We start from the raw sequence: 17,426 nt of genomic DNA on the forward strand, positions 1-17,426 counted from the left end.
TGGCAGACCAAGAAAGTGTATAAGCACATATTGTAGACTTTTAAACATGTAAATCACAGCCCACTCCTCCCAGCCCAGCTTAGATCCCTCCCTCTGCTTCTCATCACTCTTTCAGCCAAAGCCCAAATTCCTCGCTGCCCCTCCCAGATCCCCTCGCTTTGTTGTTCACATCCACCCCACCTCCACCCTCCCTGGCCTCCTTCCTGGTCTTTCAGCATGCTGTTGCTTCCACTGACTGTTCCCTCTGCTGGGAATGCTCCTCCTTCAGACAGTTTCCCTCGTGGCTCAGCCGGTAAAGAATTGGCTTCCAATGCAGGAGACAAAGGAGACCTGCGTTCTATCCCTGGGTAGGGAAGATCCCCTGGAAGAGAGCATGGCAACCCACTCCAGTATTCTTGCCTGAAAAATCCCAAGGGCATAGGAGCCTGGTGGGCTTCAGTCCATGGGGTTGCACAGAGTCGGACACAACTGAGCACAGACTGAGCAGGGCTCTTCCCTCACCTCATTCAGATCTCCCCAACCCCTCTCCCCTCCTAACCCGCTGAATATTTCTTTGCAGCACTTATTACTTCAGGACACTGTATCCTATTTTCATTCTTCATAGTTTCTCTTCTCACCGGCATGTAAGCCCCAGAAGGGCGGGTCTCTGGCTCATACAGTGCTGTCTCCCAAAGCCCAGAACTTGCCAAATGAATCAGTGTTGCAAAGCCTGGGTCACCTTCAGTGTATGGAGAATCAGGCTTGGATCTAGCCTCATGACCCCAAACCCTGCGTCTCCCCATCATCCCCTTTCAATCCCCTGGTTCAATTTCTGGGTCAGGAAGATTCACTGGAGAAGGGATAGGCTACCCACACAAGTATTCTTGGGCTTTCCTTGTGGCTCAGCTGGTAAAAAATCTGCCTGCAATGTGAGAGACCTGGGTTTGATCCTTGGGTTAGGAAGATCCCCTAGAGAAGGGAAAGGCTACCCACCCCAGTATTCTGACCTGGAGAATTCCATGGACTATACAGTCCATGGGGTTGCAAAGAGTCAGACACAACTGAGTGACTTTCACTTCACTTTCACTTTCTGGACCCTCCAATCTACTTTGACCTCAGATAAAGCTGTTGTCCAGTCGCTAAGTCATGTCCAACTCTTTGCAGCCCCATGAACTACAGCACGCCAGGCTTCCCTATCATTCACTATCTGAGTTTGCTCAAACTCATGTTCATTGAGTTGGTGATGCCATCCAACCGTCTCATCTTCTGTCGTCCCCTTCTCCTCCTGCCCTCAATATTTCCCAGCATCAGGGTCTTTTCCAATGAGTCAGCTCTTCGCATCAGGTGGCCAAAGTACTGGAGCTTCAGCTTCAGCATCAGTCCTTCCAATGAATGTTCAGGGTTGATTTCCTTTAGGATGGACTGGTTTGATCTCTTTGCAGTCCAAGGGACTCTCAAGAGACAACGAAGGCACCAGGCATGTCATCAGGCTATGTGGAGCGACTGAAGGGCAGGTCCCTGCTAGTCAGAGCGTGACAAAATGTGGTCCACTGGAGAAGGGAATGGCAAACCATTTCAGTATTCTTACCTTGAGAACCCCATGGACACAATGAGATGAAGTGCAAGGGCACAAACCATCCACCTTCGGGGGTGACCTCTGTGTCATTCCTCAGACAGCAGGCACAGCCTGGAGCCCAGACTTCTCTTCTCCTTCCCACCTGATTGCCTCCCTGCACTGGCTGGAGTCTGTGTCTTCAAAAATCAGGCTGCAGGGGCTTCTCTGGTGGTCCATTGGCTAAGACTTGGTATTCCCGAGACAGGGGGCCTGGGTTCAATCCCTGGGCCTAATCTTAACACTAGATCCCACATGCTTCAACTAAGACCCAGCACAACCAAATAAATAAATATGTTTTTAAAGAAGTCAGACTTTCCAGGAACCAAGTCTGACCTTGGCCTAGTTCTCTACTCATTTGTGGTGCCCTTGTATCGCGACCACCAGTATATTGTCTGCAGAAAGTAGCAGCTTCCCAGTTGTGTTGACTGGGAACCGCAGTGAGAATACATCTTACATCTTGATTTAATGTATGCTCACATACACCAATCAACGAGACACAAGCCTCAGGCAGGGATATCACCCTTACTATGTGGAATATAATCAGATAGATTGTATTTATTTATTTGTTTTTGATTGCGCTGGGTCTTCCTTACTGCCCGGGCTTTTCTCTAGTTGCGGCGAGCAGGGCCTACTCTCTAGTTGCAGTGTATGGGCTTCTCATTGTAGTGTCTTGTCTTGTTGCAGAGCACAGGGTCTAGGGCACAAGGGCTTCAGTCATTGCAGCACATGGGCTCAGTAGTTGTGGCTTCAGGAAGCACAGGTTCAGTAATTGTGGCATACGGGCTTAGTTGCTCCAAGGCCAGCATGTGGGACCTTCCTGGATGAGGGATAGAACCCGTGTCTCCTGCATCGGTGGGCAGATTCTTTACCATTGAGCCACCAGGGAAGCCCTATTCTGTTTCATTTCGACCTGCTGAATGGATTCCCAGTACGCTACCAGGTTAGTATGTCACAATCTGCGGTTGCTGCTTTTGAAAAATACTGCCCTAGAGCAGAGACAAAGAAATAGAGGAAAACAACAGAATGGGAAAGAAAAGAGATCTCTTCAAGAAAATTAGAGATACCAAGGGAACATTTCATGCAAAGATGGGCTCAATAAAGGACAGAAACGGTATGGACCTAACAGAGCAGAAGATATTAAGAAGAGGTGGCAAGAATACACAGAAGAACTGTACAAAAAAGATCTTCATGACCCAGATAATTACTATGGTATGATCACTCACACTCACCTAGAGCCAGACATCCTGGAATGTGAAGTCAGCTGGGCCTTAGAATACATCTCTACCAACAAAGCCAATGGAGGTGATGGAATTTCAGTTGAGCTATTTCAAATCCTAGAAGATGATGCTGTGAAAGTGCTGCACTCAATATGTTAGCAAATTTGGAAAACTCAGCAGTGGCCACAGGACTGGAAAAGGTCAGTTTTCATTCCAATCCCAAAGAAAGGCAATGCCAAAGAATGCTCAAACTACTGCACAATTGCACTCATCTCACATGCTAGTAAAGTAATGCTCAAAATTCTCCAAGCCAGGCTTCAGCAATACGTGAACCGTGAACTTCCTGATGTTCAAGCTGGTTTTAGAAAAGGCAGAGGAACCAGAGATCAAATTGCCAACATCTGCTGGATCATTGAAAAAGCAAGAGAGTTCCAAAAAAACATCTATTTCTGCTTTATTGACTATGCCAAAGCCTTTGACTGTGTGGATCACAATAAACTGTGGGAAATTCTGAAAGAGATGGGAATACCAGACCACCTGACCTGCCTCTTGAGAAATCTGTATGCAGGTCAAGAAGCAACAGTTAGAACTGGACATGGAACAACAGACTGGTTCCAAATAGGGAAAGGAGTACGTCAAGGCTGTATATTGTCACCCTGCTTATTTAACTTCTATGCAGAGTACATCATGAGAAACGCTGGGCTGGAAGAAGCACAAGCTGGAATCAAGATTGCCAGGAGACATTTCAATAACCTCAGATATGCAGATGACACCACCCTTATGGCAGAAAGTGAAGAAGAACTCAAGAGCCTCTTGATGAAGGTGAAAGAGGAGAGTGAAAAAGTTGGCTTAAAGCTCAACATTCAGAAAACGAAGATCATGGCATCTGGTCCCATCACTTCATGGCAAATAGATGGAGAAACAGTAGAAACAGTGGCTGACTTTATTTTTCTGGGCTCCAAAATCACTGTAGATGGTGATTGCAGCCATGAAATTAAAAGACGCTTGCTCCTTGAAAGAAAAGTTATGACCAACCTAGACAGCATATTAAAAAGCAGAGACATTACTTTGCCAACAAAGGTCCATCTAGTCAAGGCTATGGTTTTTCCAGTAGTCATGTATAGATGTGAGAGTTGGACTATAAAGAAAGCTGAGGACTGAAGAACTGATGCTTTTGAACTGTGGTGTTGGAGAAGACTCTTGAGAGTTCCTTGGACTGCAAGGAGATCCAACCAGTCCATCCTAAAGGAGATCAGTCCTGGGTGTTCATTGGAGGGACTGATGTTGAAGCTGAAACTCCAGTATTTTGGCCACCTGATGCGAAGAGCTGACTCATTTGAAAAGACCTGATGCTGGGAAAGATTGAGGGCAGGAGGAGAAGGGGATGACAGAGGATGAGATGGTTGGATGGCATCACTGACACAATGGACATGGGTTTGGGTGGACTCTGGGAGTTGGTGATGGACAGGGAGGCCTGGCGTGCGGCTCTTCATGGGGTTGCAAAGAGTTGGACATGACTGAGCGAATGAACTGAACTGAACTGAACTGAGAGCAGAAATATCCAGTCCCACAAAGCACAAATATTCTGTTCTGGAATAACTCAATAACATTTTCTCAAGGTTTACTCTGTGTCGGGTACTCATAGCATTTTACGTGTATTAACCTAACAACAGTTCTCAATGTTGGAAGCCATTATCAGCGTCCTTATTTTTCAGATGAGGAAATGGAGGCACAGAGAGGTTAAGCCACTCATCTGAGGTCACACAGCTCCACAGGGGCAGTGCCAGGCACTTTGGCTGCAGGGAAGGTGCTCTTAATTGCGACTCTTCACCACGCTTTCCTTCACCACACCCGGGCAAATGGACAAGGGTTTGAGTTGGATAATTTTGCTCTGCCTGGAAGGAAAAGCCTTTCAGCAAAGTGGGCTTTGCACCAGGACAGGTCATGGAGGTGAGTGTCTGGACCCCCTCGTGGAGGCGCTGAGGAAGTGGGCTCCTCACTTGTACCCCTGCAGTTAGGTGTTCAACTTGGCTCCAGCTGCCCTGAGTTAACCCTGCTTGTGGGCATGTGTGGGTGGCGGTGGTAAGTGCTCAAGGTTGAACAAAGCAAAGATGCTCACTGCATCTGTGAGAAACCACGGGGGCTGGATGGTTGCTGCAGGGGAAGTTCTGCAGGAAGAGGGTAACAGGCGCAGAAGGAAACAGGTCTGGAGAGCTGTGCATGCTCTTCTGAGTGCCCCCCGGGGGGCCTCCCGTCCATGTTCTCCACTGACCGGCTCCCCTCAATACCTCAAAAAATAGAAGAGATCTCCCTTCTTTTCCATAAAATGGGGCTGGAGGATTTCCCAGTCAGGAGGTCACGTGAGTAACACATGTTTTCTTCCGTAAAGCCACTTTTCTTCTAGGACTGCTATAAATAAATGCTCCACCATAGCTGGTCCATTTCACCGATTCAAAAGGAACTTGAAGTAGCTTCCTCCAAAACACACATGACAACAGTTAAAAATAAAGTGAGAAAGAGAGATCAGAAACTGTAGAGAGGAAGGCAGAAGTCTACCAGGAACTTGAGGGGCTGTATACTTGATGCTACACTTAGCCTGAGCTTCCTGGCACCCCAGGCAAAAGAAGGGGGAGAAGTCCTATAATCTGGTCTCTAAAATGAAGTGCATTGGGTTACAGGAAAGTGAAACTTGGTCTCAGACTGGAACATAAGCAGTGTGGCACGGGCAAAGAATCGAGGATCTGAAAGCAGACAGTGAGTGTGTGGCCCCTCAAAATGATTCAAACTTCCTGAGTCTCAGTTTTCTTATCTGTTAACTGGGCATGATAAGATTTTTCTTGGGAGGCTGTTGTTGAAATCAGAAATAACAATGTGTGAAGTGCATCTGAATACTTGGCAGGCCTCTCGTCTTACATATTACAAAGCATGATTTGACTGGTTGTCAGCAAATACATAGGGCTTTCCTGAGGGCAGTTCAAGTAATAAAGAATCTGCCTGCAAAGCAGAAGAAGCAAGAGACACAGATTCAGTGCCTTTGTGGGGAAGATTCCCTGGAGAAGGGCATAGCAACCCACTCCTGTATTCTTGCCATGAAGAATCCCATGGACAGAGAAGCCTGGTGGGCTACAGTACATGGGGTCGCAAAGAGTCAGATGTGACTGAAGCGACTTAGCACACACTCACAGAAAATATATATTCAACGAAGAGTTCTTTTGGATGATGCAAAACCTTCCTCACCTGACTGTTTCTTACAACCAGCTCTGGAAATTATCAAGTAGTGTTTAAATTGCACACAGGCAAAATCAGGGTTGGGACAGGTGTTCGGAAACATCAGAACCTGCCATCAGATTTTTCTCTCTGAAATGTCCATTTCTCTTCTGGCTTTTGACAGCCCTGGAGTGGTCCTGGCCTGGTGTAGGAGTGAGATTGTGAGCCTCATGTTTCATTGGGAAGATGTATACTTCTGGGAACAGACTCAGCATTCTCACCCATAGGGACCCGTGGTCTCTCCTGGCTCCTTCACAGGTATCCAGCCGAGAGATCAGAGCCTGCAGCCCAAATACTAGAAAACGGAGATGACTCAGTAACCCACTCATCTTGCCCAAATTCTCTCCCATTTCCTGGCTGAGCACAGAACTGCCTGTCCTTCCAATGTTGTAGCCAGTGCGGGCCCAAGCCGGCCCTGGGGGTGGCCAGGGGATCTCTTGGGTAGAAAGAATGCGTCTTCAAGCCTCAGTGTCTTCTTCTGTTCAAGGAAAGCAAACAGGTGCTTTCTTTCCCAGGCTGGATTGGGGGTGGGGGTCCTTTAAGTCATTGGACAAAGAAATTGACTGGCTCATCACCCATCACATGCTGGAAGGATCTGAAGCCAATGTAGTAATCTTGGGGGGCACTGACCCATGCTCTTGACCCATCCAAGCCCACAGGCCACTGCTTTCCCTCCAGGACTGAGCTCAGTGGGACTCCAAGCTCCAGGTCCCCACTTACACACCCCCTGCCAGTTCCCTGCACTTGGCCTGGCCACCCCCTCCCCCACCAGGTGCCTCCAGCTTTCCTCCCTTCAGGGCTAAAATCCTTTGGTGTGTGCATGTGGAAGGTGTGGGGCTTTTATGAGTTCTTAGGACCTTGATTTGATCGTTTTCTTTATTAAATAAAAACTGTCGACTTAAAAAAATAGTCACAACATAAAAGTCAAGAGTTATGTTTTATTTGGTGGGAATTTTAAGACGGCAAGCCTGGGAGACAGCATCCCAAGTAACCCTGAGAGAACTGCTACTGATAAAGTGGTGGTGGGGGGGTGGTGCGGAGGAGTGAAATTATATAGAAGTTTGCAACAAGGGGCAAGTAGTCTGAACATCAAAAGATTATTATTAATTATGAAAAAACAGATATCTCAAGTTAAGGAATTTAGCACTTTTCTGTGTATGAAAAGATGCAAGAGCCTGGGCTTGCAGAAATCATTCCTTTCATATGCATCTCAGCTAGCGGAGCCAGAATCCTGCGTTTTTTCACATGCCCGCGCCCCGCCACCAATACCCCCAGCTCCTTAGAGCTGGTCTATGAGAGCTTCGTCCTTCTTCCTGGGCGCCCTCGGGGCTCAGATATTCACATTTGGAGGGCCGGAATCGCCGATGGCTGTGACATCTTTGTGTGTTGACACGGCAGGAAACACTCCACTTCTGGATACAGATATAAACTTGTTTTGAAGAAGGGCAAGGTGTAGCTTCCAGAGGCACCTGGGCTGACGCCCCTCCAGCCCGAGACGGAGGGGGGCAGGCGAGGCAGGCGGAGGGTTAGAAGAAGCGGCAGGAGGACCTGCTGTTTTTCCTGTTGCAAGTAAAAGGGAAACAAAGTGGGAAGTGGAGTGTGCGGGCTGTCAGCAGGCGGGGCACCGCGCCCCGCCTCCGTCCCTCGAGGCTCACTCGCGCCCAGCGCCGGAGCTCCCAGCGGCTGCCAGCTGCGCCCGGACGGGTAAGCGCTCACCTCCGGCTGAGTCTGGGGGGTGGGGGAGAGGACCGGGACCAGGGACTTCGGAGGACTTAGGGGGACCACGAAGAGACGGGGGACCGGCTTGTGGACGTCTCCCGGCGCGAAGAGCCGGTGCACCCGGGTCCTGTGCACCCGCCGGCGTCTAGCGAGCCGGGCGAGGGGGCGCCCCCCGGAACTTGGGCCAAGGTTGTGCGCGGGGTCGGGGCAGCCCCCGGAGCATCCTCCGAGAGAGGGGTGCACACAGCTCCCGTGCACGGGGACTGTATGCCCCGCGGAGCGGGACCGGGGAGGTCCCGGGCCCGAGGCGGGGTACGGGGTGCGCTCCCGCGGCAAGACAGCCTCGTATGCACCAGCCGAGCCCAGGGAATGACAGCGCTTAGCCGCGTGCGCCCTGCCCCGGGGGCTGGCGAGCGGGACCCGGGGCGCCCGGGCTATGCCTTGGGGTGCAGGCTACGTTCTCTACGGCGGTTCCGCCTCCCCCCACCCCCGCCCCGAGCTCCGGTCGAGCCTTGGGGAGAGGGGTGCACACACCTCCCTTGCGCCCTGGCCCGGTGCACCCTCCCCAGCCCCGGAGAGCGGGACCCGGGGCTGGAGAGAGGCCAGGGAAGGCGTTGCCGGGCGCTTGGACTTGCGGCAGGTCCTTCCCTCCGGCCCTGGCGGGGCTCGGGCCGCTGGCGCCGCTCACCGCGTGTTTACTGCAGCGGCGCGCCGAGACCAGCGCCGGATCTGCGGCTGGGTCCGGGTTACGGCGGCAAAACCGCCTTCAGCTTTGCATTTCCGGACTCTTTTTTTTTTTCTTTCTTTCTTTCTTTCTTCTTTTTAATACTCTTACCCTCAATTCAGCCTGAATGAGGCTGCTGCTGCTGCCTTTTTTTTTTTTTTTTTTAATCGCGTTTCCTGTTTTTATTTAGGGTCCGTCCTGTGCACCCACTTCTCTGAGATCGAGGAGAGAGAGACCGGGGAACTTTTTTGGGGACCGGGACGTGTGGGCGGGGGCACTGCTTTGCCGTCTGCGCCCTGAGCCCTGCTCCGGTGGGGAGATGGAGAGCCAGGAGAGGACTGATAGGAGGCGCTTCGGGAGGGGAAGCGAGTGGGGATGGGATTTCCGGGGTCGGAGTGGGGGACGCCGTGGGGCAGCCAGTGCCGGCGGCCCAAGTACCAGGTTCAAGCGCAGCACCCTTGGGATCTGCCCAGTTTGCATATGGAGCGGTCTGGAGCCGTTGGATGATTGGGCAGCTTTCATTTCGTTCAGGTGTCCCCAGGAAGGAGGGCGCTGTGGGTCTCGAACCCCACTGGACCATCAAATGGGGCTTCTTTCCCCCGGGGCTCCTGCAGAAACCCCGACAGACGCCACCCCCAGAAATGTCCTGCAAGCACGGTCACGCGTGTGTGAGATGTGTGCCTTGGGGCAGGTAGCAGCTTCCTTTCCCAGGAATCTCCCCGGGAAAGGTTCACTGCTCCAGAGCGACTTTGAAACCGAGAACTAATACCACTGCTCACTTCCAGAGGGGCTGCACACCCACCGCTGGCGTGCCTGAGTGCCTCAGTGTTCTTCTCAAGTGAATGGTGCCATAGGGTTTTTTCCATATATCTTCAGTTAACCAGGCGCTGAATGAGGGCTCCATTTGTACTGGAGGAAACCAAGGCTCAGCACAGTGAAAACTTACTGACCCACACGTTTACAGTTAGCTGATCCAGAATCCTGGTTCCTTTAGACGCCAAAGCATTTAGTCATCTGATAGTGTTGCTGTTTGCAGATGAAGAAGAATGTATGTCGCCTAACAGTTTGCTTGGTGTTCGGACCTGGGATGTGGGGTGTCCTTTCAGAGCCAGAGTCTAAGGTACCCACCTGGATGCTTTCCTGTAAAACCTTGCTACCTTTACCCACCAGGTTTGAGGAACATGATAAGTGGGGGTGAAGATTCTTCTGATTTAGGAGGCTGCCAGCAAACACAAGGAGAGCAGAATAGAGCTTTCTCTTCTGTTCTCCTCAGAGCAGAAATCGCCAACCCCTTCACATTCCCATGTCCTGCTGTGGCTTAATGTCTTGATGGTGGGATTCTGTCCATCCTGGCTCAGGAGAGCTCTGACTAGCACATACTGAGGTTCATTCTCTTCTGGTGCTTTCAGCAAAGTAGTGGAAAACACCCGGGGTGTGGTGGTGGGGTGGGAGGATGAGTATACTCTTAAAACCTAGTTGGCAGTTGCCAGTTCTAAAGACAAGCCAAGCTTACTTCCCCTCACCTCTCCACCCACCTTTAGAAACAACACTGCCAATACAGATGTTTCTGGAATTAGGGCAACTGCCCCAGAGGTCCTTCTGGCCATGCTGATGTCCCTTTCCGGCGGGACAATCTGCAATTTTGCTGCTTTAGTCCTTGCCCAGGAAGGACAGGTAAAGTACACCTTTGAATGATGCTTGGGGCTCCGTTCTTTCTCTTGCTTTATTACGGATCCCCCCGGGGGCCAAGGCTAAAAACAAGGCAGGCTGGCAGGGAGAGTACCAGCCCCTGGGGGTGCTTACAAGGCAAGACAATCCATAAGTAGAGACCAGCCTCAGACCTGGTTAGCTTTGCTTTTGTGCCTATGTCAAGGGAGATTGTGGGGTGGGGAGAGAATGGGGGAGTATGAGGGGTCAGTTCCTGCTTCACCTTGTTTTCCTTTAATTGCACAGTTAAAGGGAGAAGTGAATGTGCAACTTATGAAGCAATTCCCCTTTGGTTAGCTAATTTTTCAAAACCATTTTTTTAAGAGAGCACCTCCCTCCCTCCAGCTGCTTCTGTGGGTCTGACGGTGGGGCTTGGGGCCCCACCAAGTGTTTCCTTACCGTGGGACCTCAGAGGAGCTCTTTCCGCCACTCTCCAGAGGACAAACACTTTTCCCAGCCGAGCGGTTGGAAGGGCAGGACTGGAGGGCAAGGCTCCCAGGAGGGTCAAGGAAGGTCAGTGCCCCGCTGCCCCCGGGTCAGAGTCAAGACGCGTGTGGTAATTAGCCGCCAGCCCGGGGAGGGTGGTGGGAGCCTGACTGATTTGGGAGAAAGGAAAGCATCTTCATTTTGGGGCCACTGCTGGTGTTTCATAAATGACAAAGGTTGCAAAACTCCTCCTCTCTCCCTGCAGTTAATGCTAAAACTGAATTTTCTTCAACTTGGTTGGTGGAAATCCCCTGCAATCATATCAGAAATACTGCCAGTTTCAAGGTGGGGGAAGAAAACAATTTAAAAAACTGGGGAGCCTCTCTCTTCACTCTTTTCCTTGCAGACAAATACTGACTTGCTTTGGATCATTCCAAAATCTGGCTCCCTCTCCCTTCCCTGGAGGCCAGCACAGCCCCTGGGGCCTGAGGTTGGTGCTGCACTGGTGTGGCTTGTAGAAGTCTCCACTCCTCCCCATCAGAGGTGGTGACCTGACCCCCCTCAGAGAAGGGCTCCTGGGGCTTCTCCTGGAAATGGGTGTTTTCCAAGGCTGCTTACTTTCTGAGCCGAGAGGGAGAGTCCTCAGAGTGATGGGTGTGTCTGTTCCTAAAGTGGTATTTCAGTTCACTGTGTTTCACTCACTTTGGGGGAAATTGCTTTTTCCACTTAGAGGAAATGCCAGGAACGTGACAGTAAGTGGGGATGGGGGGATGGGCGAGGGGAGAGCTGCAGAAAGGGAGTAAGCTGCTTGAACTGGATTGTACTGTCTTGGAGGGATGCCGTATTGTTTCCCGTGGCTGTCAATAACAAATTCTTACAGTTTTTGTGGCCCAAAACAACACAAATGTATTCCCTCACAGTTCTGGAGCCCAAAAGTTCAAAATCAAGGTGTCTGTATGGCCTCCCTCTCTCCAGGGACCCCCCCTACCTCTTCCAGCTTCTGAGGGCTCCAGCTGTTTTTGGCTTGTGGCAGCATCATCTGATCTCTGCCCCTGTGTTCACACGGCTCCTCCTCTCTGTCTTCTCCTCTTGTGTCTCTTAGAGGGACAGCTGTCATTGGATTTGGGGTCCACCTGAACAGTCCAGGATGAATTCATCTCAGGGTCCTTAATTACATCAGCAAAGACCCTTTCTACACAAAGTTAATTTTCCAAATAATTCATGGGTTCTGGGGATGAAGGCAGACATATCCTTAGGGGCCACCATTCAGCCAACTGCAGAAGGACGGGAGTGTGTTTCTTTGGTATTTTCTGGGGAAGGTTTGAGCACAGTTGTCTTTGCAGGGAATGGAACGCTTCCTACATCTGGGCCCTGTACTTTCCTGTGAGTGCAATCAGGCAAGGATTTCAGAGTCACCAGAGGTCCTGTAGTCACCAGCCTTCCTTCCGCCCTCCTGCTGCCCTCTCCCCAGCTTTGTGAACTGGCAGCCGCCTTAGAAGTTAGCTCTGCTGTGAGTAGCACCCTCCACAATCAGGGTCCCAAAGGCAGAAAAGAAAATTCCTGGAATTCAAAGGAACTGCCAAGAGACCAGGCTCTTCACCTGCAGGGAATTGTTTCAGCCCCTCTTAGTCTTCTTTGGTCCTACCTGACCTAGGACAACGCTTTCTCAGCTCAGGGCTCCCCACCTCTGTCTGGGGACACACAGCCCTTCCCATTTTGGAGTTTCGTCTCTTGAGCAGTTGTTGGACTGGCTCAGTTTTGTTGCTATGTCCCTATGTCCTCCTGAGCAGCCACCATTGTGAGGTGGGGTAGGATGGTGCTGGTGGTGTGGGAAGGGATTTGGGGAGCCCCATCCCTATTACTGAAGCTTGTAGGGATGGAAGCTCTCTGGAGGGGCAGGGCTCCTATTCCACCTCCCCTGTAGAATTGCAAAGGGGCATTGCCTTTTTTTCTGTTGGTTGTGAAATCTTGGAGACATGCTGTCTTCTCAATAGGGAAGCAGGTTCATAGCTGTGATACTGAAACTTTAAGTCCTTTATACATAGGCGGGGTGGGGTGCAGAGGTGATGGAGGAATTGCCATATGGAAGAAAAAGTACGTCTTTGGAGTCAACCAGACTTGATTTTAATCCCAATCACTTAAAAAAATTTTTTTTATGTGGACCATTTTTAAAGCCATTTATTGAATCTGGTACAGTGTTGCTTCTGTTTTATGTTTTGGTTTTTGGACCTAGAAGCATGTGGGATCTTAAGTCCACTACCAAGGATCGAACCCATACCCCCTGCGTTGGAAGGCAAAGTCCCAACCCCTGGGCCACCAGGGAAGTCCTTCCCAACCACTAGGCAAATCACAGAACCCTCGCAAGCCTCAGAGTCCCCAGTTTTAACAACTGGAATAGCAATTTTATCGCCAGTCTTGAGCATTTCATATAGTCATGTTTAAAGTGCCAGGCACACTTTTATGTCTGTAAAAGAGCTGATGTGTACAGGGTGTGTAGAATGTCTTGTGGGATTTTAGTTCCATGACCAGGGATGGAACCTGGGCCCTCAGAAGTGAAAGTGTGGAGTCCTAACCACTGGGCCACTTTTCCATTTTTTAATGTGCATTTTTAATTGTGACCAGTGTGCTGTGTGCCTAGTCTCTGTCGTGCTCGATTCTTTGCAACCCCATGGACTGTAGGCTGCCAGGCTCCTTTATCCATGTGGATTCTCCAGCAAGGATACTGGAGTGGGTTGCCTTGCCCTCCTCCAGGGGATCTTCCCAACCCAGGGATCGAACCCTGCATTAGGCATATGCTTTTTTACTTTAATTTTTATGTTTTAATTGTGGTAAAATATATGTAAAATTTACCATTTAGACCATTTTTTCAAGTGTATTTCATTCTGTGGCACTTAGTACATTCACATCATCATCAACTATCACTGCTGTCCATCTCCAGAATTTTTTTGTTTTGCAAAATTGAAACTCTACCCATTAAACGCTAATGCTCTCCCCACCTCAGCCCCTGGCAACCACCACTCAGCTTTCTGTCTCGGAATTTGACTACTCTTGGTACCTGATACAGATGGAACCGCACAGTACTTGTCCTTTTGTGACTGGCTCGTTTCACTCAGCATCATGACCTCTGGATTCATCTGTGTTGCAGCATGTGTCAGAAGCCCCCCCCCCCATTTTTAAGGACTGAATAATATTCTATTGTACGGATGGACCGCATTTTGCTTATTGAGTCATCTGTCGACGGACACTTGGTTACTTCCACTTTGGGGCTATTGTGAATAATGCTGCTATGAATGTGGATGTTCATAGATATCTGTTTGGGTCCTTGCTTTGAATTCTTTTGCCTATATACCCAGAAGCGTAATTGCTGGATCATATGATAATTCTATACTTAATTGTGTGAGGGGCAAATCATGTGCTTTTGTAATTTGCTTTTTTCACTTAATGGGGGCACGTACGTTAGCATTCCACATCACTTCATCACCTGGTTATCCTTTTATTGGCAGGATAAATGTCCTAGTGCAGGGACACCATTACTTTCTCCGGCATCCTCCACTGCGGGACATTTATCTTGCTTCCAGGCACACACACACACACACACCACTTTTGAAGCACTGTAACAGATATTTTCAGGCATCTGAATTTTCCTGTATTCAAGAATTATCATCAAAGGTATTGACCATTTTTATGGCTCGTGGAGCTAAATATTTTTCCAGGAAATATTGAATGAGTTTATCCCAGTGATATAGAATAGTTTCATGATGGCATTTAATAATATTGGTAAAAAATGTTTTACTAATTGGCTTAAAAGGTAGTCATCTTGAATTTTTTTTGCTTTATTTATTTATTTTGCTAATGAAGCTAAATAGCTTTCTTTTTGGTTGTTAGCTGTAGGTATAGCATGAGGTTTGCTGCAGTATAACATAGCAATTAAACCCTTGACCTCTAGAATTGGATGGAACTCTGGAATTTAAACTGTAGTTTCCCTACATTCCTGCTGTGTGACCTTGAGATTTCTTACCTTCTGTGATCCTCGGTTTCCTCTTCTGTTAAGTGAAGCTAATGGGACCTGTTCCTAGTGTTGTCTTAAGGATTAAATGAGATAAACTAGAAAATGAACATCGCATATCATATAGTTGATACTCAGCCCACCAGGCTCCTCTGTCCAAGGAATTCTTCAGGTAAGAATACTAGAGTGGGTTGCCATTCCCTTCTCCAGGGGATCTTCCCCACCCAGGGATCAAACCTGGTCTTCCATATTGCAGGCAGATTCTTTACCGTCTGAGCCACCAGGGAAGCCCAAGCCTACAGCACCTGATATTCTCAGGCAATCTCCCATCCCAAGTACTAATCAGGCCCAATCCTGCTTAGCTTCTGAGATCAGACAAGATCAGGTGCATTTAGGGTGGTATGGCCATAGGAATGGGCTTCTCAGGCGGTGCAAGTGGTAAAGAGCCCACCTGCCAATGCAGGAGAGGTAAGAGCTGTGGGTTTGATCTCTGGGTTGGGAAGATCCCCTGGAGAAGGGCAAGGCAACCTACTCCACTACTATTGTTATTATCATTATTTTATTTAACAAGTCTCCATTTACCCTCAAGATTAATCTTGTTACTACAGGGAGAGATGGTTTACGCTTAAGCCAAAAGGATTTGGGTTAAGCATGGGGATCCATTTTTCTGCTATAAAGGTAGACCATCAGCCCTTCTGTCAAAATGGACCTAGTCCCCAGCTGTCTGCCTGGATCTGGGTGTGAGCCTCCCTGGGGCAAATGCATGAACCGATGCTTGCTGAGAGGTATGGCGGGACGGAGGGGCTGCAGGACCCTGTGCTCTGGGGTCCCATCACCCCTGTAGCATGGAAATGAGGGTAAAGACTTACGAATGGTGGAGTCCAGAATTCATCTTGGTGATCGTTTCTGTCCACATCCAGTCACTCCTTCTTGCGGTTTGGTCCCACAGGCGCAGGACCCTGGGGTAGCACCAGCGTGGGTTGCTGACCATGAAGCAGCCTTTTGCAGCCCCTTAGAGTAAAAAGTAAAGCTTCCTTAGTGGCTCAGTGGTAAAGAATCCTGCCTGTGTAGGAGACACAAGAGACGTGAATTCGATCCCTGGGTGGGGAAGATCCCCTGGAGTAGGAAACGGCAACCCATTTCAGTATTTTTGCCTGGAAAATTCCATGGACAGAGGAACCTAGTGGGCTATAGCCCACGGGGTCACAAAGAGTCGGACACAACAGCACAGCAGAGTGAAACGGCGTCCAAGCTCCTCTCAAGCGCGTGTCAGGTAGCCTCAGGTGAGGGTCGTCCATCCCACACACATTTGGTTTAAGCATGCATTTTCCTCTTTGCTGCCGACCTGTGTCTGAGGAGGATATCAATAAAACCAGGGTCTTGATCTCAAACAGCTTCATGAGAAATTTCTTCTAGTGGAAAAACCACCAAAAACCCCCCTAACTTTCCCTCTCACCTGTCCCTCTTAAAAAACGCCATTGAAAAACCTTTCTCATGTTTAGAGCCAATGAAAAGATGAGCAAAACCACACACTTGTTTCTGATGGTTCATGGGTCCAAAAGCCAGCTCACTGGGTTATGAATCTTTTTTCCCTATTGTGTGGTGTGACGAATATTTGAATAAATATTCACCTACTGTCACTGGGAAAGCAGTGCTCTATTTTTAATTAAGTGCACCCTGTGTCTTATATGAGGGAGCTTCATAAGATGTGTGAGGCTTAGTATTTCCAGTGGGAGGCACAGTGTTTGAGAATGAGTAAAGAGAAAGTCTAATGTTCATGTCAAAAGCAAGAGTTTAGGAACTAGAGGGAAGTTGAGATCTTGGCTTTCATCCTAAATGCTTAGTGACCTTGACCTCTCTGAGCCTCCGGATTTTCATCTGAAAATTGACATAACCGTATCTCTTTTATTGGATTGTCATGAGGATTAGAAATAAGGAAAAACCTGTATTAGTTTGGAATGAGCACTTCAAAAGTTGCTGTGTTTGCCACTGGATGAATGAATCTTTGCAGCCCACACTGTAGGACTGAATGGATTTTAAATGACAGGTATCTTTGTCATAAGTTGTTGAGGTTTGCTTTTGTGCTAAGGTTTATTCAACCACTATCCTTTTTTCTTTTTTTTTTTTTTTCACTTTTTGGCTATGCTGCTTGGCATGTGGGATCTTAGTTCCCTAACCAGGGTTCAACTCTCGCCCCCTGCATTGAAAAACAGTGTGAAATCTTAACAACTGGACCACCAGGAAAGTCCCCAGTCACTATCTTATTTGATTCTCCCACAATGATCCTTTTGGAATGCACAGGGTGTGTGTCAGTAAATACCCCCATTTTACAGATAAGGGTTGGAATCGCTTTGCCCTTTGTTATCAGCCTGTTCCTCTCAGATGTGCCAAAGCCAGGAGGTTCTTTTTTTTTTTTTTTTTTTTTCCAGCTTTTTCTAACTGTTCAAGGTCTGGAGGAGCTCGGAGGACAGAGGCTGAGAGGGTGGAGGTGAGGCTTCTAGTGAGGTCTGCCATCAGGTGATCTTGGCCCCATCACCTGCAAGCTGCAGCAGCGAGATGGGGGTGCCCAAACGGGCAGGCTGCTCTGAAGGCAGCCATCCCAGGACAGCTTTCTGCTGCAGGTTTGTGGGAAAGTGGTTGGGAGATGGCTAGGCAGCTGGCCATGACCTTTACCCTCATGGACCTTGCTTCTCCAACTTTCCCACCCACTCCTCCCACCAGAGAGATGGGATTGTGACCCTAGCCTGCTGCAGCCCACCCCAACCA

General features: G+C 49.1%; 1 protein-coding gene and 1 pseudogene across 12 annotated transcripts in view; one reads left to right on the forward strand and one right to left on the reverse strand.

The window, feature by feature from the left end:
- Positions 1-7,643: 7,643 nt before the first annotated feature.
- PIK3CD (phosphatidylinositol-4,5-bisphosphate 3-kinase catalytic subunit delta) overlaps positions 7,644-17,426 on the forward strand; it is a 62,373-nt gene continuing 52,590 nt past the window's right edge. For 3 of the 12 annotated variants that reach the window (XM_086344354.1, XM_086344356.1, XM_086344355.1), the window contains exon 1: positions 7,713-7,782. The gene's annotated coding sequence lies outside the window, so the exon portion shown is untranslated. Of the gene's footprint in view, positions 7,783-10,006; positions 10,196-10,721; positions 10,742-17,426 lie in introns of those variants that run through there. The other 9 variants (XM_086344345.1, XM_086344357.1, XM_086344344.1 and 6 more) reach the window with 7 other exon arrangements.
- On the reverse strand, positions 14,954-15,073 carry LOC147356611 (5S ribosomal RNA; annotated as a pseudogene).

Source organism: Bos grunniens, chromosome 16 (assembly GCF_055505025.1).
Source record: "Bos grunniens cultivar Pamir isolate PY7600 chromosome 16, Bosgru_T2T1.0, whole genome shotgun sequence".
Classification (NCBI taxonomy): domain Eukaryota; kingdom Metazoa; phylum Chordata; class Mammalia; order Artiodactyla; family Bovidae; genus Bos; species Bos grunniens.